The following is a 25,000-nucleotide window of genomic DNA, read 5'->3' on the forward strand; positions in this document are numbered from 1 at the left end:
TTTTTCTTTTCTTTTTTTCTTCTGGAACAATCCTGCTAGAGAAAATCGCCTTAATGCAACCCGGACATAAGTGCTCTGTGGGTGTAGACTTACCGGAACACAACTCGGATATAAGAACGCCTACTTACATTTTTTTATTTATTTATTTTTTTTGTTTCTTGATATGTTATTCTTTCTCGTGATGGCATCCCTCAATTTTTTTTTTCTTTCTCTAGGAAATAGTGAAGGAATGATGGTGATAATGGTGGTGATAACAAGGCCACAAAAAAGATGAACGGAGGACAGTTAAAGGAATGAAAAAAAGAAGAAAAAAAAACAAAGAAAAGAAGTAATAACAGCGCAAGCGACAACAAAAAAATAGGTTTAAATATGAAAACAACAAATGTAGTAGTAGTAGTAGTAGTAGTAGTAGTAGTAGTAGTAGTAGTAGTAGTAGTAGTAGTAGTAGTAGTTGTTGTTGTTGTTGTTGTTGAAGTAGTTGTTGTACTACTACTACTACTACTACTACTACTACTACCACTACTACTACTACATCCCAAACTTTATCATTATCACTACTTTCCTGAGACAATTATAAAACATAAATGCAAATGCAACGAAGAAAAGAGAAATTAAAAGAGAAAGCAAGGTGGGGCAGAAAGAAAAATGAGAACAAGAGGAAGTAAAAAGTAACAACAATTATTAATATGAAGAAATGAGAATCACCTTCATGTAAAGACAAGGTTTTACGAGCAAAATTATGAGGCAGTTGAGTTAATAGAGCAGAAATGAGCGAAAGCAAGAAAATCAAGAGAGGGAATAAAGGACGGTAATAAGAGAGAACTCGCGCTGAATATAGAAGTAAGAGAAAATGAGAGTAAAGGAAAGGGAAGGGAGAGAAAAAAATAGTTATAAAAAGAGAAAGAAACGATGTACTGAAAAATAAAAGGCGAGAGGAGGAGGAGGAGTTGGAGAAGAAGAAGAAGAAGAAGAAGAAGAAGAAGAAGAAGAAGAAGAAGAAGAAGAAGAAGAAGAAGAAGAAGAAGAAGAAGAAGAAGAAGAAGAAGAAGAAGAAGAAGAAGAAGAAGAAGAAGAAGAAGAAGAAGAAGAAGAAGAAGAAGAAGAAGAAGAAGAAGAAGAAGAAGAAGAAGAAGAAGAAGAAGAAGAAGAAGAAGAAGAAGAAGAAGAAGAAGAAGAAGAAGAAGAAGAAGAAGAAGAAGAAGAAGAAGAAGAAGAAGAAGAAGAACAACACGAACAAATCAACAACACGAACAACAACAACAACAACAACTACAACAACAACAACAATTATAACTACAACTCCACAGAAGAAGAAAACATCAACAATACAAAAACAACAACAACAACAACAACAACAACTACTACTACTACTACTATTCATTTTCATTTCATTGATATTTTCTTCAGCTTTTTTCACTGCCTTTACAAACAAACAAAAAAAAAAAAAAAACACTAGCACCATCATTACCACCACCACTACCACCACTACCACTACTAACAACAGCAACAACCACCATTACTTCCCACATAGAGTTCTTACATCCTTACCATGGACAATCACTAGATTTAAACACAGTTCCCCTCCCACACACACCCACACACAGGTTGTCACGCGCCTCGCCAGACTGCCGGGGTCCTCTGATCGACTTGACCCATATCTCCTCGCCACTGGGTCAAGAGGAGCCTTGGCATGAAAGAGCGTCTCCCAAAATCATCAGGGATTCTAACGATGGTTTTCTCAGGGAGGTGTCGTGTTTTAGGCGCTTCGTAACGAGAGAGAGAGAGAGAGAGAGAGAGAGAGAGAGAGAGAGAGAGAGAGAGAGAGAGAGAGAGAGAGAGAGAGAGAGAGAGAGAGAGAGAGAGAGAGAGATAAATGAATACATAACACAATTGGCTGAGTAATTACGAGACAAAGAATAGTTTCATCACTTCTTGATGGGGAAAAAAGGAGAGATGAGGATGAAAAGAAAAGATGGAAGAATGCAAAGAATAAGAGACAAAAAAGTGACGCAGAAGATGGAAATAGGAGGAGGAGAAAGAGTAGGAGGAGGAGGAGGAGGAAATCACAGGTGCCTCTTGAGAGACTCTGGAGGAAAACAGAGGAAATGGAAAAGGAAATTCCTCCAGGTGAATCGAGGAAGAACCTGTCGACAACACTGGTCTCCTCCTCCTCCTCCTCCTCCTCCTCCTCCTCCTCCTCCTCCTCCTCCTCTCTTTGATGTTCCTTCTGCTGGTCGTATTTTGTTGGTGTTAATAGTACTCTCTCTCTCTCTCTCTCTCTCTCTCTCTCTCTCTCTCTCTCTCTCTCTCTCTCTCTCTCTCTCTCTCTCTCTCTCTCTCAGGTGTACATTCCCTGGTCTCTCCATTACAGTAATAAAGCCGCAGAGAATACTTTAGTCTGTATCGAAAATAACTACCTCCTCCAGTATCTCTCGCTCAGTAACAGCAGCAAAGGAAAATTGTTCCTAGAAAACGTAAGAAAATAAGAAAATAATGATAGCTGCAAGAACTCGCCAGGCCCGCACGTGGCAGTCGGTCCCTGTACAAAAAACACACCTGCCTACTTGCACCTCCATCTATTATCTTCTTCAATTTAATGAAGAGTTAGGGTTGATAAGTTTATTTCATTTAATTTCTTTATTCAGGTCTGTATTAAAGCTTTGGAGTAAGAGACTTGGCCTTCATCATCGTAAATATATGCAGTTCAGATGTGCGAAATGTTAAAAAGAAAACGGGCAAATAAAACATTAATATATCTATACATTTGTCTAAGAACTTTCTGAGCAGTGAATCCTGCTGATGAAAACCACTGATACAATTCCTCCAATCAAAAAAAAAAAAAAGGCAAAAACATCAACGCAAAACATCCCAAACAAAGACACTACTGGCATAAATCGCACCACGTACACAAAAAATACTGGAAAAAACTTCGTAATGCAAAACTCTAACAAGGAATTCACTACAAAAAATCCAACAGGTAAATCCCCTTTAAGGAAACCCTCTGAGGAATGGAATCACAGGTATCTTGAACAGGTGAGTCTGAGAGGGCAGGTTGAGGGCGCCCTTTGTCGTCCCGTTGTTTGATCTTGGAGCTGCGCTGGGGAGGCGACTCGGGGCCTTGTTTACTATGACGCTCCAGGAAAAATGCTAATGGCGAGGGTATTAACAGGCAAAATGTTGATTAATTCTGTGGGCTTCCTTGGGGCAGGAGGGAGGGAGGGAGGGAGGCGAGGGAAGGGAGAAACATTGAGGGAAGGTTAAGGGAGGGAGGGATTGAAGAGGGAGTGAAGGAAGGAAGAGGGAGGGATGATGGCAAGGAAAAGAGGGAAGAGGAAAGGATGAAGGAAGGAAAGCAGGGAGAGAGAGAGAGAGAGAGAGAGAGAGAGAGAGAGAGAGAGAGAGAGAGAGAGAGAGAGAGAGAGAGAGAGAGAGAGAGAGAGAGAGAAATCACGTAGGGACCAGAGAGACAAGCCGAGAAACGAGGCAAAGGGAGAAAAGGAGGCAAGGGTGCTGAAGTAAACAACTAGATACGATGTTTAGTGACTGGCAGGGATTGTGGAAAAATACAGACACATTTGCGAGAGAGGAAAAATTTAAGGAATCGTACGCAGACAAAAAAATAAAAATAAATAAATAAATAACTAAAAGACAGACAAGTGCAAATTACTGACAAAGAATAATAAAAGATAAGATATAATAGAAATACGGAAAATAACAGAAATAGACAACGTTAGAGTCAGCAAGGACAAAACTCATCCAGATAACAACAGAGAGGAGAGCCTGGGGAGAAATACTGAATGGGAAATCAAGTGTTTAATTTTTAATGATATCTCGTTAATTCTTTAAAAGCAATTATTACATGCTACCAAGTTTTAAGAATTGCATGATTTGTGACGAGATATCGAGTTGACAGCGCCAAACTGAATTACCTTCGTGAACGGAAAAAAAAAGATTAAATGCCAACAGCAAATATAACTCCTAATATCCACAAATGCAATTGACAAAACCAGGTAATTAAGTTCTACGGAAAAAAAAAGGACAAAGGAAAAAAAAATATATATACATATAGAAGTAACGTGGATATCAGAATTAGAGAATGTATATGATAATCAGAATACGAGATCACCACCATCATCATCATCATCAGCAATGGCCTGTGCACCTCCACAGGACAAAGGCTCGTCTTCTGAAACGCTTCACACTCTCACCACTACTATTTTCAAAGGCCGCAGAGATGTTAAGCTGGGTTCTCATGAGTGCTTATCCTGTTAATAGTGTAGAAAATTTGTTAACCTGTCAATTAAACCATAAAAAGACCCAAAATAATCCGTTTAACTCCAACTAGTGTCTATTGAATGTAGTGGAGATGAAGAGCGAAAGTGTTTGAGAATTTGGTACAAAACTCTTCTTTCAGTAGTCTTCAATCATTTCTCTCCACGCTCGTCTATTTCAGGTAACATCAGCAAAACATTTTCACGCACTCTCTCTCTTCTAATTATGTCTTTCTCTCCTGTCTCCTTCTGTCATCCCTTCTGAGTTTCCGTTCTGTGTCTGTCCAGTGCTGTCAATTATTTTCACTGTAATTACGATTTCAGTAGTGTTCTAGTCTTGAATTGGAACTCTACCTTATTTTCGTCACTGACCTTTGATTTTAATGTCACTAGTATTTTTGTGCAGTTTTATAATCCGGCGCCATATGACCTTAGTAGTTGGTGCGTCATGCAAGAATTTTTTAATCACTGATTTATTTCGCTCAGTATTGTTGTGTTTCCTAATGCAAAATATTCTCTTTTTATTTCTTCCTAATGTGTAAAGGGGAACAGTAATCTAAGGACCTAGGAGCATAACGTAAGGAAAGCTATAAGAAGCCACTGAATGTACATGTGACAGTGTCTCTTTAAACTATCCATATATAACTTGTACATAAATTTACCTGTATTTATAATTTTTAAAGCTCCATATTGACTAAACATTACCAGTTTGATTACTAAGTCTAATCTCTCTAACTAGTAACAACTGCCCATATCAATCCACACACACACATCACTCATCCACGCTCACTCAATCCACTGGTCCACTGCGTCACGTATCCACACCACCACCACCACCACCAATCCATTCCCCCGTCCACTAACCCACATTCCCTCACATCACCATCACCACCACAACACAGAGAGAGACACGAACCACCAGACACCGCCCTACTTTCCGCTGTGATCGAGTGACGTCAAGTTATACAGGCAGAAAAAAAAAGCATAGAAAAAGAGACGAAAGATAGTAAAAAGGCTCTTTGGTGCTAACAAGACCTGTGATTGGCTCTGAGGCTTCTGTCACCGCCTGCCTCGACGAATCAGAATCAAGGTCCGGGGCGAGGCTGTTATAGGAGGAAGTCCAGTCCAATCAAATTTACAGTTTAGACTGATGGATATATGAGAGAGAGAGAGAGAGAGAGAGAGAGAGAGAGAGAGAGAGAGAGAGAGAGAGAGAGAGAGAGAGAGAGAGAGAGAGAGAGAGAGAGAGAGAGAGAGAGAGAGAGAGAGAGAGAGAATGTCAAGGGGAATAGAGATAACAGAAAAAAGCATAACATGAAAGAGAACACAGTTGTGCATTTTCTGTTCTTTCATGTAAAAAAAAAAGCCATAGAAAACAATAATATTGGTATACATCTTTTCCATCTATTTTTAATTTACTCTGACGTCTGCCTCTTTTGAACTCCTGTGAAAGAAAGTAATAAAAGAAAGCAAGAAAAAGGGATAGAAAAAAAAAGACAGCCAGAGTAAGTTATTATTTTTTCTTTTCCTTTTTTTCTTTTTTTTTTTATTTGATGAGTTGCTCGCCTGGGCTTCGATACGTACATACGCAGACCTTGAACCCGCAAGTAAAAATACCCTCGCAAAAATGGAACTGCAGCTGCGTAGAAAAAAGGGTAGGAAAAAATATGAACGTGTACATATATACGATGAAAAGGAGAAGAGTGAATGACATCAAAACAAGTAAACCAAGTGAAGGAGAGGAGAAGAAGACCACGAGACGGAAATAAGCTTCACAAATACTGCTTGTCTCTATTTCTGTACATCTTCATACTTCTTAACGTAGCTTTTATGTTGTCTAAGTATTCATTTAACTGTCTGGCTGGGAATAAAGTTTAAACAGGTACTGAGCGTCATAAAAACTTTTCTTCTTTATCCTTTGTTAAGAGAATAAATGTTTTGTGAGGTTTGTGTGTGTGTGTGTGTGTGTGTGTGTGTGTGTGTGTGTGTGTGTGTGTGTGTGTGTGTGGAGGGAGGCGGTGTTAGAAATATAGTAAACAAAGAAAAAAACATATAATCGTGTGCCATAAACAGCAAGGGAAAATGAAATGACACGATACACCAACATCACTTTCTTTAGTTACTATCATCACCTCTAACCACCACCACCACTACCAACAACAACAACAACAACAACAACAACAACACACACAAACACCACATCACCAGAACCACCAATTACAAACAAATACGAGTACCAAAAAACAACCACCACTACCATCAGCGTCTACGAATAAAACAGGTGGCAGGTAGTGAGTGGTGGTGATGGTGACAGCAGCAGGAGGAGCAGCCACATCACACCACCACCCTCAGGTTACAGGTGGAGACAGACCAATTAAGGAGGCGTGCCCTATCTCCTTGTTGATCACCCAGGTACGTGCCAGGAGGAGGAGGAGGAGGAGGAGGAGGAGGAGGAGGAGGAGGAGGAGGAGGAGGAGGAGGAGGAGGAGGAGAACGGTTGATAAATGTAGGAGAAAATAAATGTCGTTTGTAATGATCTGCAATGGGAATTTCCGCCTGCTTTTTAAAATGAGTGAAATGAAAGGAATATAAAATGAGTAAGTGAAATAAATACGTACGAGGAAATTCAATAAACGAGTGGATGAAAATAGCAAATAAACGAATAAACTTCAAACGAAAAGGCAGAAAAAAAGTGAGGCGAATTGAAAAGTAAAACAAAACAAACACACACGAGAGTATATCTACCACTGCAGGCACACACACACATACACACACACACACACACACACACACACACACACACACACACACACACACACACACACACACACACACAAACTATAAACAAAGTAAAATCACCTGTTGAAAATAGAAAACCACAGCACACACACACACACACACACACACACACACACACACACAGAGACGCAAAAGGTCAACACTCAAGCATTAGCAATAATTTTCCACACCAACGAAGAAAGAGTTATCACGGAAGATAGAAAGACACAACACGACAAAATAAAAAGAGCAGGACAAACTTTTGGAAACACGACACAGATAGAATACATGTGATGAAAAATAACACAAGTTTCTAAATGGATGGAAAATGGATAGAATATTTATGAGAGCGAGATGGCCGTGAAATTACTAAGCTTAATATATCTCTCTCTTTATCCTTGTCCTCGTATATACCTTGTTCTTACCATCAACTTTGAGGTCACAAATATCTCTCCATTAGCAATGTCCACCGACACGTCAGTTATCCTTATCCTTCATGTTACCACCGCAACCACCATCATTATCGTCACCGCCACAGAGCAAACAAGCATCCTCTTACGATGTGACGCTTGTTATTTGTCGCGGAAAGAGAGAGAGAGAGAGAGAGAGAGAGAGAGAGAGAGAGAGAGAGAGAGAGAGAGAGAGAGAGAGAGAGAGAGAGAGAGAGAGAGAGAGCATATTAGTTAAAGCTTATTAGTGTCGCTTTATTGGAAAGGGAAAAATATTGAAACTGTTATTTGCGAAAAGAAACGCATCCTTTACATTAACTCATCTCTCTCTCTCTCTCTCTCTCTCTCTCTCTCTCTCTCTCTCTCTCTCTCTCTCTCTCTCTCTCTCTCTCTCTCTCTCTCTCTCTCTCTTTACATCATATCTCCTCACTGCTTTCCCCCTTCCAATTTTCCCCTTCCTTTCTATTATCTTCTCTATTCCTGCTCTCCTTGAGCCGTCCCCTCCTCGTCCCAAGTCCTCATGATTGTCCCACTCATTTCATTCCTCCTTCTCCTCCTCCTCTTCCTCTTCTTCTTCCTCTTCCTCCATTTTCTGGGCATTGCAATGATTAGCACAAACTCAGTTCCTCAGTTCTCTTCTTGGGACCCTCTCTCTAATTGTTTGTATTTAAATTTTCTTCTTGTTTTACTTTCATCCGCGTTGAAACAAAATTAGGGCTCTCTCTCTCTCTCTCTCTCTCTCTCTCTCTCTCTCTCTCTCTCTCTCTCTCTCTCTCTCTCTCTCTCTCTCTCTCTCTCTCTCTCTCTGTGTGTGTGTGTGTGTGTGTGTGTGTGTGTGTGTGTGTGTGTGTGTGTGTGTGTGTGTGTGTGTGTGTGTGTGTGTGTGTGTGTGTGTGTGTGTAAATGAAGTCATACATGCATGCTACCAAGACTTACATGTTAATAAATATTCGCAGACTGACAGTAGGAGCAATATGCTACTGCTGCTGCTGCTGTTGTTGTTGTTCTTCATGTCACTGTAGCAACATCTCTTCATCTAACCATAAAAAAAATGCAGCAACAGCATCATCATCAACAACAACAACAACAACAACACTAACAATAATAATACGACACACGAGTACCCTCTTGCTAAAAAAAAAATCCATATCATTACGTCCTTTCCATTCAGCACATGCCTCGCTGCACGGATGAGGAGGAGGAGAAGAAAAAATCAACAGATGAAAAATTGAGATAAAAATGAAAACGCAAAAAAAAATATATATGTAAAAAAAAGCTGATATGGAAATCCACCTAATGGATGGTGAGTTTGGGAGGCAAAGATGACGAGGAATATATATACAGTACGAGAGATTTCCATTAATGTATTGTGGGGAGAGAGAGAGAGAGAGAGAGAGAGAGAGAGAGAGAGAGAGAGAGAGAGAGAGAGAGAGAGAGAGAGAGAGAGAGAGCGCCATATTCCTCGCATTTACTTATATTTTTTTCCACGTAATATTTTTTTTCAGTCATTTTTTCATTTTTTTTTTTTTATGTGGCATTGTGTGATGATTTTAGAGTTATGAGTTATGGTTTCATCTTTCCCTCTCCCTCCCCCTCTCCCTCTCTCTCTCTCTCTCTCTCTCTCTCTCTCTCTCTCTCTCTTGCTCTCATACTTTCATTTTTTTTTCGCTCACGATTCTATTTCATTCATTTCTCTTTTGTCATTTTTACTTCTATATATTCCTGGCCATTTTTCGTTTATTTTCTAGGTGTAACTATTTTTTTCTTTGTTTTCTGTTCCTTTTCTCGCCTTCCTTTCATTCTGTATCTGATTTTGTTTCGCCTTCGCATGTTCCACTCTCTTTTATTCTCTTTCTCAATACCTCCCTGCTCCCCTTTCCTCCTCCTTCTCCTCCTCCTCCTCCTCTTGCTACACCTCCTCTTCTCCTCCTCCTCGTCCTCCTCCTCCCTCTCATTTTCACCACAAAGGACAAGACATTATGGGTGCCTCCTCCTCCTCCTCCTCCTCCTCCTCCTCCTCCTCCTCTTCCTCCTCTTCTTCCTCCTCCAATGCCGAGCCAAACTGTGTGTTGCTCCTCCCTTTTGTGTTGCAAGGAGAAGGAAGGGGTGTTGAAGGGGAAGGGAAGGGAAGGGGCGGAGTAAAGGGGGAGCTGGATTGTAGGAGGAAGGAGATAGGTGGTGGTGGTGGTGGTGGTGGTGGTGATGGTAGTTGTTGCAAGTCTCTCTCTCTGTCTCTCTCTCTCTCTCTCTCTCTCTCTCTCTCTCTCTCTCTCTCTCTCTCTCTCTCTCTCTCTCTCTCTCTCTGTATATGTGGCACACAATATAGAGGCAAAAAACCGATACAACACACACACACACACACACACACACACACACACACACACACACACACACACACACACACACACACACTAGTATATACCAAGCTGACATCCCTTAAAGCTGGGTAGCCGAGACAAGGAGTTTACATGCATACATTCACATTGATGATCAGGTTCACACGCAATCATTTCCATATTAACACATAGATGCCTGACACACACACACACACAGACACAGACACACACACACACACACTGAAGAATAACCTTGTCGAATAAACTCACAAAATTGTTCACAGATAAGTTTCATCCTAACAACAATATAAACATCACGCGAACAAACAATACATAAACGATGAACATTTGCGCACACACACACACACACACACACACACACACACATACGTAAAAATATACAGAGCTAATAAATACAGGATAGACACTGACATCAGCCCATGTAAACGTGCAAGTAATTAATCAAACAAGAGGATATTAACATGACAAACAAAATACAATGAAAAAAATAAATAAAATACGATACACATAAATGAAATACTAAACATCATTTGTTACAAGCGCGGGTGTAAACAGGAGCTCAAAAATAACAAAATACTAACGCAAACAGAACGCTTTATTTGTTCACTGTTCTCTGTGGTGAAAGGGATTACATGAACAGCAGAACTAAAGTTGGTAATGATACGAGAGAGAGAGAGAGAGACAAAAAAATAAAATAAATGTGTAGGAATATTTTGTGCTGTTTCTCCCCCCTCCCCCCTCTCTCTCTCTGCCTAATCCCTAATCCCCGCACCTCCTGTCGTCATGTCAAGATTGGTATGAAAAGTTTGCGCGTGTGTGAGGACTCCCCTGCGTGTGTGCGTGTGCGTGTGTGTCCGTGGCTGTGTCCGTGTCCGTGTGTGTGTGTGTGTGTGTGTGTGTGTGTGTGTGTGTGTGTGTGGGTAAATATGCTAATCTCACTGTCATTGCAGCACCAGCAGTAGCCTCATCAGTTTGCCTCCTGGTGGTCTAACTAACACTGTATATTAGTCTGCTCTATGATACCTTCTAATTCGCGGTCCTAGAGCTTCGCCAGGTGGGAGATGGGGCGGCTTCTGAGGTGAATGGGATTGTGATAGGAAAGATGGTGGGAGTAGTGGGTTGGTGATGGTGGTGGTGATGAGGGGAAAGATAGTGTGAGTGATGGTGATGGTGGGTGATGGTGGTGGTGGTGATGGTTGTGATGTTGGTGATATGAAAGTGATAGTGGAGATAGTATTGGATGGTGATGAGTGAATGATGTAGTAGTAGTAGTAGTAGTAGTAATAATAATAATAATAATAATAATAATAATAATAATAATAATAATAATAATAATAATAATAATAGTAATAATAACAACAATTTGCAAGGAAACGGAGACGTTACGATATAAAAAACGAAAATAAGAAAACACTAAAACAAACACTAATTATAAGGTTAGAGAAAGAAAGGGGAAAAAAAAAAGGAAAGAAAACAAAGAATGGGAGGTGATGGGAGGAGAGGGGAGGTGATGGGGGGTGACGACATGCTCCTTAGGAATATTGAAGACAAATTACATATAATCAATCAAACTATTAGGAGACAAACAACATTTATTAGATAGATAATTAAAAGTATTCGCATTTTTATATATTTTCTTTTCTGACACACACACACACACACACACACACACACACACTCTCTCTCTCTCTCTCTCTCTCTCTCTCTCTCTCTCTCTCTGCGGGTCGATCGTTGTCTCATTGCCAGAAACCACGAAACAAAGCACTTTCAACATAATATTTCTCAAGTCCCTGCTCACGTAACACAGTGTCCACGTGCATAACACTGTGTACATATTCCTGCACACCTTCCATTCATAACCACGGGACTACACAATCTTGTCAGTAAATTCCATCAGGAGGACCAGGTGACTGAGGTTCGTGACGCAATGGATGACGTCACAGAAAGGGGGCGAAACGGATGGTGACGCCACAATAACAGATGATGCAACAATAAGTCATCTTGTTAATGCGGAATCGACACGTGTGATGACGCAACGACGGGCCAATCCACCGGTCTGATAACCGAATTGTGATATAATGATCCAGTAACGAGGGGCTGGCTCGACTCGACACGGAAACGGAAGTGGAGCAGAAGTAGTTAGCGAAAGTAGTATTTTTATGTATGTACTGTAAAATAAGTGGTATCTTTGTTTATTAAATGGTCAGCTGACTTTTAACTGCTGTGACTTCGCAAATGGGACTAAAGTGGAATACAAAACATTAAGTATTTTTTTGTGTATCTTGTGTAAAATGTAAAATGTAAAATGTCCAGCTGACTTTTAACTACTGGCTTCGTGACCTGAACTCTTTCACTGCTAACTGACATCTCATTAATAATAAAAAAAAAAAAAAAGTGTCTTGAGGTATTTGCTTCCGTTTCGCAGTCACCTCTGAATGTTGAGCTGGCAGTTTAATATATATACACACATTCTATTTCTTTTTCTTAAATATCTTGTCAAGATTTTGTACAGAGTTTTTATGAGTTTTAGTACAGTGAATTGTTACATATTGCATTGAAAGAGTTCATAAAAATATCCTGAAAACCAGCATAACTTTGAAAGATGCCACAGACAGCAGGAATAAAAGAGTAGTTTGGTTTACGTAATGACTCTACATTCATTATCCGCTCAATATAATGAAGCACAATTACTTAAACATGTCATAGTATCATTTGCAATCACAGGGTTTCATAAGGTCGTAGCTGTTTGTGAATAGGCTTTAAAAGGGGATTAGATAAATGTATAGAAGGGGATGGTATGTGGAAATACGAAGATATGTTTCGTAGAGAGCCTGCCACGTGTAGGCCTGGTGGCTTCTTGCAGCTTCCCTTGTTTTTTTTATGCTCTTATGTTCCTAAATGTAAAATGTTATTGACTGATGTAGGCGTTTGAAGAAAAAATAAATAAATAAATAAAGCGTGTTGTATACAAAGTTTACAGTCTCCCCTTCATGCCAGCCAGTTAAAGTTGAACGGAAAACGAAGCAAACTAGAACACGAGAACATTGTACATGAGCAGGATCCGAGTGTATCCTTGTTTACGAGGGGAGTTTCAAGGCACCTCCGCTCCTGAATTGCTTCTTACGTATTTTTGAAGTTCTTTTCTTTTTTGGGGGAGACAAATTAGCGGCCGCTTTTTTTTTTTTTTTTCTGAGGATGTTCTCGCGCTTGCCCTGCCTCACTTATGCTTAAAATAAAATTATTGCAATATACTTATTACACTTACAAGGCAGAAATTTGATAAGATTCATAACAACAGTACATATAAGAAGAACACCAGATGCACTCCCAGATAACAGTAAATATGTTCCCGGAAGTGTATGGCATGTACACTCACCTGAATTCCACCCACACCTGCACCCACACGCACCCACACGGAGCTTGACGCAACACATTCAGGCCCAAACTAGAAAAAAAAAAAAAAAACACTAAAAACATAATTATGATCTGTATATATATTCTCGGAAGTGTATTACATATGATCTACACGTCTATTACACCCATACTTACACTCCCCCCGCTCCCCCCACCACACACACACACACACACACACACACACACACACACACATCCCATGAACAAATCTAAGACATTACACATAAATAACACCACAATATATTATTCCTAAAACTGCATTATATATATTCTCACATATCTACACTCAAGTAAAGCAATGAATAAATAGACTGTGGGGGTGAGAAAAGAACGTGTAAAGCAGGAGATTCATATTCCTTTAACTTCTACGAAACATTAGAGAAATTAAAACTCGCCTCTTCATCCATTGACTTCTCATCACCACAACCCACACACTTGCCCAGCCCACACACCACAATGAATAAAGTTAGCTGCAAAACACATTACGTGATGTAATTATGTAATCCTTCGCACAGACAACCTTAAGTTCAATCAGTAAAACGCAGGAAAATAAGAAACAAGACTCAGTACACGGAATAAATTTAGGTAAAAAGCAGCAAAATACACCACTACGTAATATAAGCGACGTAATGTAATATTTCTTGCAGACAACGTTCAATCCAATCAGTGAAACGCATGAATATACCAAAAGAAACACACACACACACACACACACACACACACACACACACACACACACACACACACACACACACACACACACACACACACACACACACACACAGAGAATAACCTTAGGCAAAAGCCACAACACACAGCAGAAGAAAACCTTGGTCATGTAATACTGATGCAATATTAACTTGATGCAGACACACTTGTATATAACGTGCAATCAGTAAAAACACAAAACTACCAAAGAAAAGTTTAACGCACACTATCACGTACAAATCCTTCATTTTTTTCACCCGCAGAGGTTTACAGTGACACAAATCACACGCTACCAAAAAAGCTGAAGAAAGAAGAAAGACAATAAAAGAGGAAAAGAGGAGTAGTAGTAAGTGATGGTAGTTGGAATATTCAATGGTCTCGTGCTGAACCTGTGTCATTACTACCTGGGAATGCAAGGCAGGTGAGACTCTACTCTCTTTTACCTGCCCACGTGTCTCTCTCTCTCTCTCTCTCTCTCTCTCTCTCTCTCTCTCTCTCTCTCTCTCTCTCTCTCTCTCTCTCTCTCTCTCTCTCTCTGATATTATTATGCTGTTATTATCATCTCTCACATCTTTATATTGATGTTCTATTATCATTAAGTATCAGTTTCTGTTTTCTCTCTCTCTCTCTCTCTCTCTCTCTCTCTCTCTCTCTCTCTCTCTCTCTCTCTCTCTCTCTCTCTCTCTCTCAAGTGCCATTAAGGGTGAAGTGACCATAAAATTCATTGGTGCTCTCGACCTTAAGAACGCCATTTGCACAGGGCGAGAGAGAGAGAGAGAGAGAGAGAGAGAGAGAGAGAGAGAGAGAGAGAGAGAGAGAGAGAGAGAGAGAGAGAGAGAGAGAGAGAGAGAGAGAGAGAGAGAGAGAGAGAGAGAGAGAGAGAGAGAGAGAGAGAGATCAAATAACGTGATGAGAGTAAACAATGAATAAAACATAAGAAAAAGAAGGGAGACGTGAAAGGGAAAGGATGGAAATGGAAAAAGAAAAGAAAGAAAGAAAGAAAGGAGAGGGATTTTTACAAGGAATGTGTACATGAGTAAAGGGAAGATGAAGGAACAGAGAACTGAGGAAAAGGAGGGAAGGGATGAGAGGAGGGGAAGGGAGGAGAGAAAAAGGAAGGAAAGAAAAAGAATAACAGTTGGGAGAGTCCAGAGGGAAAAAGTAAGAGGTGGAGTAGACATATAGAGGAAAAAGGAAGACGGGAAAAAAGGAAACACAAGAGGAGTAGTGGAAACTTGAATAAAGAAGGAAAATGCCAAAAAAAATACAGAAAAACGGAAAAAAATCAAAGCCAGAGAGAGAGAGAGAGAGAGAGAGAGAGAGAGAGAGAGAGAGAGAGAATCTGGCAACAATGCAGGAGTAAAAGAGAGAGTGATGAGGATTATTCTCTCTCTCTCTCTCTCTCTCTCTCTCTCTCTCTCTCTCTCTCTCTCTCTCTCTCTCTCTCTCTCTCTCTCTCAGTATTCATATATTTACTTTTCAATCTATTTCTATTATTTGTCATTTTTTTTTCTATCTTATTCTATTTACCTTACTGCATTTTTCCTTCTGATTCTTAATGACGCAGCTCACTTTCCACAGGTGTATCCGGGATGCATTGCTTACAACCTTGTTTTAATTAACTTCTAGAAAAAAAAAAAACACTAAAGCATAGTAAAAAAAAAAGTAGGTAAATGGAAATATTAAACCTTGAATTAATATCGTCAATTTTTTATATGAATTTTTGCCGATTTTTTCTTTCTTTTTTTTTTTTTTAGCTTTTGGATTACGATAGGAGATAGAAAGGGAAATTGAGAGAATGGAGAAAGGAGATAGAAATTGGAAAGATTAGTGGGAGATTGGCTGAAGGGTATTTAGAGCGAGAGAGAGAGAGAGAGAGAGAGAGAGAGAGAGAGAGAGAGAGAGAGAGAGAGAGAGAGAGAGAGAGAGAGAGAGAGAGAGAGAGGTCAGTGTAGATGTGTGAAAGTTAACATAATTCATCATCTTTAATAAGGTTTGTGCAGGGAAGGATTAAAGGGAAGGAGAGAGAGAGAGAGAGAGAGAGAGAGAGAGAGAGAGAGAGAGAGAGAGAGAGAGAGAGAGAGAGAGAGAGAGAGAGAGAGAGAGAGAGAGAGAGAGAGAGAGAGAGAGAGAGAGAGAGAGAGCTGGTCCCATATGATTGCAATTCTATGTGGTTTCGAAATGTTTTACCGTCGTGATTTGAGTTTTTTTATTTTATTTTGTGTGTATATGTGGTGTGTGTGTGTGTGTGTGTGTGTGTGTGTGTGTGTGTGTGTGTGTGTGTGTGTGTGTGTGTGTGTGTGTGTGTGTGTGTGTGTGTGTGTGTGTTTGGAATGGATGCAAAGGATGAGGTGGATGTTAAATTATAATCCAAATAAATCCACACACACACACACACACACACACACACACACACACACACACACACACACACACAAACAGAAAGAGAAAAAAATATATATGAAAATTATAAGCAACATATGTAACCAACAACAACAACAACAACAACAACAACAACAACAACAACACCAACAACAACGATAAAATAAAAATAAAATATATAAAAGAAAGAGAGAGAAAAAAATAATGCAGCTGGTTCAAAAAAAAAAAAAAAAAATTAATGCCCCCCAAAAAAACAAACAAACAAAAGCAAAACAAACAAAACTTGTTCAAGATTCACGTTCACACAATTCACGTCCAATATTCGATTTTCCTGAACCAGCAGCACAAAGGAACATAAAGAAAAAAACAACACAGCATGAAACCTATTGCCTCTCACAGGGCTGCTTGTGAAGGCTACCCTATCCACCATACAGAAAGAGAGAAAGGATAACAAAGATGAAGGCTTCTCCCCACCAACCGACCAGAGATTGCAGTATGGAGAGAAAAAAGGGTGAGGAAGACAATAAGGAGGAAAGGAAAAACAACTAACCAAGAAGAGGATGGGGTGGAAGGAGGAAAAAGGAAGGAAAAGGAAGAGGAGGAGGATGAGGGGAAGGGTTAAGCAATAGATTGACACTGTATGTTGTCTCTGTGGCGCCAGTAAGGTCGAGAATGTGATATTGGCACCTTTATTGGCAGGGCAGGCAGGTGGAGAGGGGTGGAGGGAGGCGGGGAGAAGTAGAAGAGATAGGGGGAGGGATGGACAGGAGGAAGGGGGTAAAATAGACTGGGGTGGGGGGATTAATGGGATGGAGGGTGATGGGATTAATAGATGGAGTAATGATATGAGGGGAGACAATGGGAGAGGAAGGGGGAGAGGGGTGAGATATGGGAAGGGAGGAACGTATGAAGAGTAGAAAGGAAAGGAAGGAAGAAAAGAAGGAATGAGAGAGAGAGAGAGAGAGAGAGAGAGAGAGAGAGAGAGAGAGAGAGAGAGAGAGAGAGAGAGAGAGAGAGAGAGAGAGGCAATAATGTACGCTATGTATGTTTCAATCATCTTAAATTATTCTTCACATGTTTATTTACTTATTCATCCACTTATTTATTTACTCATTTGTTTATTTATTGAAGTAAAAAGCTGTTCTTAATTATTCGAGGAGAGAGAGAGAGAGAGAGAGAGAGAGAGAGAGAGAGAGAGAGAGAGAGAGAGAGAGAGAGAGAGAGAGAGAGAGAGAGAGAGAGAGTCAGATATACACACGCATCAGTTTATTCATTATTATGCAAAGTGAAGTGATGCAAACTAAAAACATCACTCAAGGCAAGTGAATGAACCACGAACCCACTATCAAAGTTTCCTAGTTGATGTCAAAAGTTGTCATAATAAGTGGATAATTATCGAGGTTTCCGTTATGTTGTTATGGTGATTATCGGCATTACTGTTAATCTTCTATTTATTTTCCCATAACTGTTTAATCGAGCCTCAAATTTGCATACACGGATTAATTGCCTTTTAAACTTCAATATATTTTTTTTCTCTCATCTGATAATTAGTCTAATATTTTATTGATTCACTTTATTTTTTTATTTTTTCATGTTTATTGTTTGTTTTCCTCCCAGTTTTAGTGTTCAAACTTGAATTTTGTTTTTCTCTTCAACTAATTACTCATGCTTTTTTTTATATCATCATTCATTTTTGTGTCATCATTTCTGACATACTCCTGACTTTCATGCACGTCGGTTTTATTTAGAGCTTTATTTTAATCATATTTATTTTCTTTAACCTTTAATAATCTAATCTTGTTACCTTATTCCATTTCTCTGCATTAAATTTCCTCTCTTATTTTCATCTTACTTATTTTCCTTTTCCTTCATATTCCTCTACTTTGTATTTTCCTTTCCACGGTTTAATAACTGATCTTAACATTTGATTACATTTTCATATACAAAAATTCTTCTCTTGTTTTCATTTAATTTTCTCCAGTCCTTCAGTTTTGTGATTCTTCCTTCATCTGATAATCAATATGTATCTTAATATATTTTCTACACAAATTTCCTTCTTGTTCTCGTCTAATTCCTCTCCAGCCCTCTATGTAAACTGATTCTGTACATTTTGTTTTTTTTAACTCTACAATAATTAGTCATTTTATTCCATTATATTTTTTTTCTGCATTCAATTCCCTCCCTTATTCTTGTCTCATTTATTTCCTTCCCCATCTCTTCATGCGTGAGGCCAAACAGCACACCCTCCCTTTTCGCCTGTTGACTCTCCACTAGACAAACTCAGCGCTTGCCAGGGGGAGTCTAAGCTTAAGGAGAGGTTATCGTACAGAACACCTGCTATTGGCCCATATTCTGAAAGGCTTTGCTCTCTCACTGCTACTATTTTCAAAGGCTACAGAGATGACTAGCCTCGTTTTCAAGAATATTTATCCTGTTAATAATAAAGAAATGTATATCTGTCACTTAAATCATGGAAACACCCTTAAATACCCGTGAAACTTCAATTAGAGCCTTTGAAGGTAATGGTATATCATCGTACGTGAGGCAGCAATGACAGCAGAGATCGTCTACAAACAAAAAAAGAACAGATAAATAAAAGGAAGGGATATCTGCCAGTCACTATATTTTTTTAAGTGGTAGAATGAATTGATTAATTACCTCTGAATGTCACGATTAAATGAAGCGAGTTATTAATTGATTTTGCAGCAAATGTAAATGTTACGCCACATAAAGAATAATAATGACTTGAAAGAATTAATGAATATGTATTCGGGGAAGCTCAGAGAGAGAGAGAGAGAGAGAGAGAGAGAGAGAGAGAGAGAGAGAGAGAGAGAGAGAGAGGTGGAATATGATAACCTTAAAGTAACTGCATAACATGACTCAGAGTTTTCAGCGGCTATCTAATGAATAAAGACGCCATTCGCCTCAAAATGAACGCCCACCAGATGGCAGCACCGCTAATGAGCCTACAATTCCTAATTAATTCGTTACGATCACTTTCCTTCTGCTATAATTAATGTTCCTATCTTATTATTATTATTGTTATTGTTATTACAGTGCTGTCATGTTAATAATAGAAGTAGTAATAGTAATGGTAATAATAATAATAACACCAGTGGATAACTATAGAATTTATGCATTAAATCATAAGAAAAATGACATTATAAAGCATGTCAATTTGTAATAAATGGATCTGATGTTTGCTTTACAAAATTACCAGGAATGATGTACAGCTTGAAATATTCCATACTAATGAGAGAGAGAGAGAGAGAGAGAGAGAGAGAGAGAGAGAGAGAGAGAGAGAGAGAGAGAGAGAGAGAGAGAGAGAGAGAGAGAGAGAGAAATAGTCACTCAAACCAAGAAACAAAATTCTTTCGTTATATTTCCAACTTCTAACTCCATTTCTAGACACTAAACTCTAAACTCTAAACTCCTCCTCCTTTTCCTGATGCTGTTACTCCTTCTCCTCCTCCTCCTCCTCCTCCTCCTGCTGCTCCTTCTCCTCCTCCTCCTCCTCCTATCTGAAGTAAGGGGACAATCTGGCTCGTGGATCTGAAAGTTTAATTGAACCCTAGATTAAAACTACAGTAAGGATGGTTCTTGGAGGGCAATGGCGGAGGAGGAGGAGGAGGAGGAGGAGGAGGAGGAGGAGGAGGAGGAGGAGGAGGAGGAGGAAGAGGAGGAGGAGGAGGAAGAGGCGGAGGGAGAGGAGAAGGCGGAGGTAACTTACAATTAGTACCTGGATTTCTCTTACCAAGGTTCCTCTCTCTCTCTCTCTCTCTCTCTCTCTCTCTCTCTCTCTCTCTCTCTCTCTCTCTCTCTCTCTCTCTCTCAGCACTCAGGCCTTATTACCTAAGTCCATAATCTATAGCCTCTCTAACCTTACTGATCGGAGAGGTGGGCGCTGATTGGTGGATAAGCTGAGTGGCAGAGAGGGATTGTGGGAGTGGTGTGTGGGTTGGTTCAAATGTGAGAACTATACGTGTACTCTGCGGCATCCTGGCATTAGTGAATATCCGATCTTAATTTGTAGAGGAGTTGGGGGAAGAGAGGAAGACCAGAGGAAGTTTACGGATGCAGTGGTGGGCGTGGCTGACGACGGGGCGGTATGTGAATGCGTTAATGGGTAATCTTATTTTTCTCTCTACTATTAAATGTTTCGTTTACTCGTGTATTATTTCTATACTATAAATACTTTTCTTTAAATCAAGTAAAAGTAAAGTTGTTTTTATATTTTTTTCATAATTTCTCCGTACGGCTTCATTAATTAACAGACGCATTTACGGAAGGTTCAAATGAAGGGTCACTGAAAACACAAACACCTGACAGTTTTTCATAGTTTGGTTAGGAACACAAAGGACGGAAAGGGTTCAGGGGAAAATTATCAGAAATTAAATTGAAAATGAGGGAAAATATATTGATTGTATGAAAGGAAATGTATTAAGAAGAAAAACAAGAAGAAGAAGAAGAAAAAGAAGAGGAGAAAAAAGAAAAAAATGCAAAAATAACGATTACTACTTCTACTACTACTAACTACTACTACGACTACACCGTCACCACCACCACCACCACTACTACTTTTCCACAGCAATAACAATAAGGCGGTGCTCGAGACAGACAGGCAGCGTGTGGTCTAAAGGTAAACAAACCATTTGATTCCAACGACCAACACGCCGCCTCGTATGAGAGACCTTCTAATATTGACTCTTCATTCCTCCTCCTCTTCCTCTTCCTCCTCCTTCCTCGTTTTCGTTCTGAGTACACTTTATATTCCTCTTCCTTTTTTTTAATCCTCCCTCTTCCCCGTCATCAGTCTTAATATTCCTATTGTTTTCCTCCTCCTGCCTTCATCTGTTCTCATTCTTTTCCCTTCTCCTCTTCGTTATCATTCTCTTCTTCTTCGTTTCGTCTTCTTCATCATCCTCTTCTCTTCATGTGTCTCCTATTGTTTTTTTTTTTCTTTCCTCTAATTATTCTCGATTCCTTCTCTAATGTTCTTCTTGTGTTCTAGGTCTTTATTTTTCTTTGTCTTCCTCTTCATCTTCCATACTCTTTGTCTTCTTTTTCTCCTTTTATTTTGTAGTCTTTAAGTTTGATTTTGTATATTTGTGTTTATTTTCTTCATCTTTCCTTCCTTTATTCTTTCCTTCTCTATTTCTTTTGATCTTCATTGCCTTCCTCCTTTCCCTCCACTTATTTATTTTTTTCCTCATCTGCCTTCTGCTCCTCTTCCTCCTTCTCTTCCTCTTTCTCCACTTCCTTTCTTCTTGTGCTCTTCTTCCCTTACTACCACTAATTTATCTTCCTCCTCCTCCTCCTCATCCGCCTTCTACTCCTCCTCTTTCTCTTCCTCCTTCCTGGTTTTCCTCCACTTCCTTTTCTCTTCTGATTCTCTCCTTCCATTACCATCACTAACTCCTCCACCTCCTCCTCCACCTCCACCTCCACCTCCTCCTCCTCCTCCTGAGACATGAAAGTTGTGGTAATTAGGGGAAATTGTACTTCACTGTGCATTAAAGTGAGTGTGTGTGTGTGTGTGTGTGTGTGTGTGTGTGTGTGTGTGTGTGTGTGTGTGTGTGTGTGTGTGTGTGTATGGAACGAGATGGGTGTTTTCGTCACAAAACACCGTAAAATTAAAAATAACTTTCTCTCTCTCTCTCTCTCTCTCTCTCTCTCTCTCTCTCTCTCTCTCTCTCTCTCTCTCTCTCTCTCTCTCTCTCTCAAATAACCCCTACATAATTAACAAAATACACTAAAGAGAACAAGGATGAAAGAGAGAAAGAGGAAGAGAGAGAGAGAGTGAGAGCGAGTAAAAAAAAATAAACGTTTGTCAAGATTCCAATTACGTGCACGACAAAACGTTTCTCGCACCAGCTGATGAACGTTTCTCGCTGGACTCTCACTTACTGAATGGCAATTTATATTTTTCTATAGCACGCTGATTGTTCCCGCCGAATATTACTTGTCTGACGCCCTCCCTTCCTTCCTTCCTTCCTTCCTCTGACTCTGTTCTCACTCCCGTCTCACCTCTGTCTGTCCGCCTCTCTTATTATGATTTTGTTTATTTGTCTCTGTTTTTCTGTCTCAGCCACAAACTGTCTGTCGTTATTTATTTTTCACTTTTCTTATTGTCTCATTGCTTCCTACTCTTTAACTGTTATTAATTGTTCGTTTATTTTTTTTCTGCCTGTCTCTCTATTTGCTAGTTTGTTTACCAGTTTTTTTTTATCTACCTGTCTATACATTTGTTTTCATTTATGTCTAGCTATCTGTGTGTGTGTGTGTGTGTGTGTGTGTGTGTGTGTGTGTGTGTGTGTCTATCTTTTAACCTGTCTGTCTAAACTGACGCCACTTTAAGATCAACCAATTAACATAAAAAACTTGTTTATTTATGTCTGTCTGTCTGTCTGTCTGTCTGCCTGAGTATTTGTATGTTTGTCTGCTTAACCTTCTCTCTCTCTCTCTCTCTCTCTCTCTCTCTCTCTCTCTCTCTCTCTCTCTCTCTCTCTCTCTCTCTCTCTCTCTCTCTACAACCCATCCCCTCTCTTTCTCTGTTCCCTAACCACTGTAAACACGCGCTTCAAATATTCACTTTGTGTTCTAAATGCACTTAAAAGCAATCTTATTGGGACAAGAAAAAGGGGAAGGTGGGAGTAGAGAGAGAAAATGAGGAACATGAGAGAGAAGAGAAACGAGAGGATGGAAGGGAGGGGAGGAAGGGAGAGAGAAAGCATAAGAAAAGAAACCTCGTAAGAATAAATAGAACAAGGAGGAGCAGAAGAATGAGACAAAGACAGAGAGAGAGAGAGAGAGAGAGAGAGAGAGAGAGAGAGAGAGAGAGAGAGAGAGAGAGAGAAAGAGAGAGAGAGACCAGCGGAAGGAACGGAAGGGGAAGAGTGAGGGAAGAGGAACAAGGCGAGTCAGGAGGAAGAAAATGTGAAAGATGGAGAGAGAGAGAAAGAGAGAAAGCGAGAGAGAGATAAAGGAAGAGGAGGAAGTAGGAGGAAGAAGGATGGGAGAAGTGAGACAGGAAGAGGATACAAAAGGACACACAAGAGAGAGAAAATAAAGGAAGGAGGCAGAAAGGAAACAGGGAAGGAGAGGAAAGAAAGGAAGGAAAGAGGGAGGAAGGTAGAAGACAGGAAGAAAAACAAAGGAGGAAAGGGAAACAAGAGAGAGAGAGAGAGAGAGACGGAGACAAAAGAAGAGAGGAAGAGACAGAGGAAGGAAGAAGGGGAAAGATGGAAGGAGAGGGAGATAAGCAGGAAGGGAAGATAACAAGGAGAAAATGCATACAAGAAAAAGGAGAAATGTGGAAAAGGAAAAGTAGAATGAAAAAGAAGATTATTTTCCATTTTCTGTTATCCTTCTTCCCTACTTAATTATATAACCTTTTTCTCATATATTTTTATCTCTCTTCTTCTATACTTTTGTGGCCTTGAGGGAGGGAGAGAGAGAGAGAGAGAGAGAGAGAGAGAGAGAGAGAGAGAGAGAGAGAGAGAGAGAGAGAGAGAGAGAGAGAGAGCATTCATGAAATAATGATTACTGTCGCGGTCAGAAATCTCTCTCTCTCTCTCTCTCTCTCTCTCTCTCTCTCTCTCTCTCTCTCTCTCTCTCTCTCTCTCTCTCTCTCTCTCTCTCTCTCTCTCTCTCTCTATCACTATCTTCTCTCCTATTTCACTTCATCCCTTAAAACCTTAACCTTCCCTCACTTTAATCCTCTCCTCTCTCGCCAAAGCTGTCCCTTCACTCTTCTCCTCCTCCTCCTCCTCCTCCTCTTCCTCATCCGCCTCCTGCTGCTGCTCCTCTTCCTCCTCCTGCTCTTTCTCTTCCCGGGCGTCCTCCTAACTGCCCCCATTAGGCTCCTGCACCATTAACTAATAGAGCGGCAGTGGCAATATGTTTGAGATACAACGCCATCTATTGTTGCCTTCTGCACTCTGTCTTGACACGAGGCATTAAGAGAGGAGATTGTGTGATGAGATTATACGTGAGCCGCGGGGGAGAACACACACACACACACACACACACACACACACACACACACACACACACACAAGAGGGTACTACATGTTATGATGGTTGAATGGGGAGCGTAATGGTGATACGAGGTTATGGAAGCTTAGTCCCTCATAATTAGATGGTGAAGAGGTGATGAGATTTGTTAGCAAAGGGGATTTAATTCTTGTGTTTAATTGGAGTGCGTGTGTGTTTGTATATATGTGTGTGTGTGGGGGGGATGGTACGTGGTGTGCTTGTGTGTCTTTTGTTTGTTTGTTTGTTTGTTTTTCATTGTTTGAGATAAAGATGGAGTTCATACGATTATATATTTATTTATATCTATCACGTAATGTATCTGTCTGTCTGTTTCTGCCTTCAGTTATGTCTCCTGTCTTATTTTCTCTGTTCTTTCCTACATATGTCTCTTTTCCTTTCGTTTCTTCCTGTCTGCTTACCTCCTTTCATATCTTTGTCTATCTTTCCTTATTCTTGTACGTTTACTTCCTCATTTTCTCTTTGTTCATTATCTTATAACTCTCTTTACTTTTCTTCATTCCTTTCTTTCTATCTGTCTACCTTTCTATCACTGTCTATCATCTGTCTTACTGCCCTACCATTCTGTCTCTCTCTGCCTCCGTCT

At 39.9% G+C, this 25,000-nt stretch overlaps 1 protein-coding gene across 1 annotated transcript in view; it reads right to left on the bottom strand.

The window, feature by feature from the left end:
- LOC135093678 (Y+L amino acid transporter 2-like) overlaps positions 1–13,297 on the bottom strand; it is a 52,603-nt gene extending 39,306 nt beyond the window's left edge. The window contains exon 1 of the mRNA XM_063993182.1: positions 13,232–13,297. The gene's annotated coding sequence lies outside the window, so the exon portion shown is untranslated. The remainder of the gene's footprint in view (positions 1–13,231) is intronic.
- Positions 13,298–25,000: the final 11,703 nt, after the last annotated feature.

Source organism: Scylla paramamosain, chromosome 43, assembly GCF_035594125.1.
Source record: "Scylla paramamosain isolate STU-SP2022 chromosome 43, ASM3559412v1, whole genome shotgun sequence".
Taxonomy (NCBI): Eukaryota; Metazoa; Arthropoda; class Malacostraca; order Decapoda; family Portunidae; genus Scylla; species Scylla paramamosain.